Here is a 415-nt window from a genome sequence, read left to right as displayed (position 1 = left end):
TGCTCATGGCCTGGAGTTACCTTATATTCAGGTATGTATGATATTTTGCCTAGTTTGTTAAAATTGCCCCATTTAGATTCTTTATATAATTGTCCTTATATATCAATAATTTATATATGGGCTGTGTTAGTATTTTTTCATTGTGAGATCTCTGGATTCTTTCACAATCAAGCTGTTGAATTTTAACAAGAGTATTAGTACATAAATCTTCTCAACAATTCTGAGATAGGATTATGCCTAGTTTGTTACATCATAGGAAAACCCCAAGTTAACTTCATGTTTTGGAAGGGCAAGTCATTTTTAAAGTATTTCCTTTTTTAACTGGATGAAAAACCTTCATGTCAGGATTAATTTTTTAATCACCTCCACATTGGACGGAGGAAACTCAAGCCTTAAATGTTTAAGTAAACTCTGT

This window comes from Chlorocebus sabaeus, chromosome 14 (assembly GCF_047675955.1).
Source record: "Chlorocebus sabaeus isolate Y175 chromosome 14, mChlSab1.0.hap1, whole genome shotgun sequence".
Classification (NCBI taxonomy): Eukaryota; Metazoa; Chordata; class Mammalia; order Primates; family Cercopithecidae; genus Chlorocebus; species Chlorocebus sabaeus.
The sequence above is the reverse complement of the archived record's forward strand: the minus strand, read 5'-3'. Positions refer to the sequence as shown.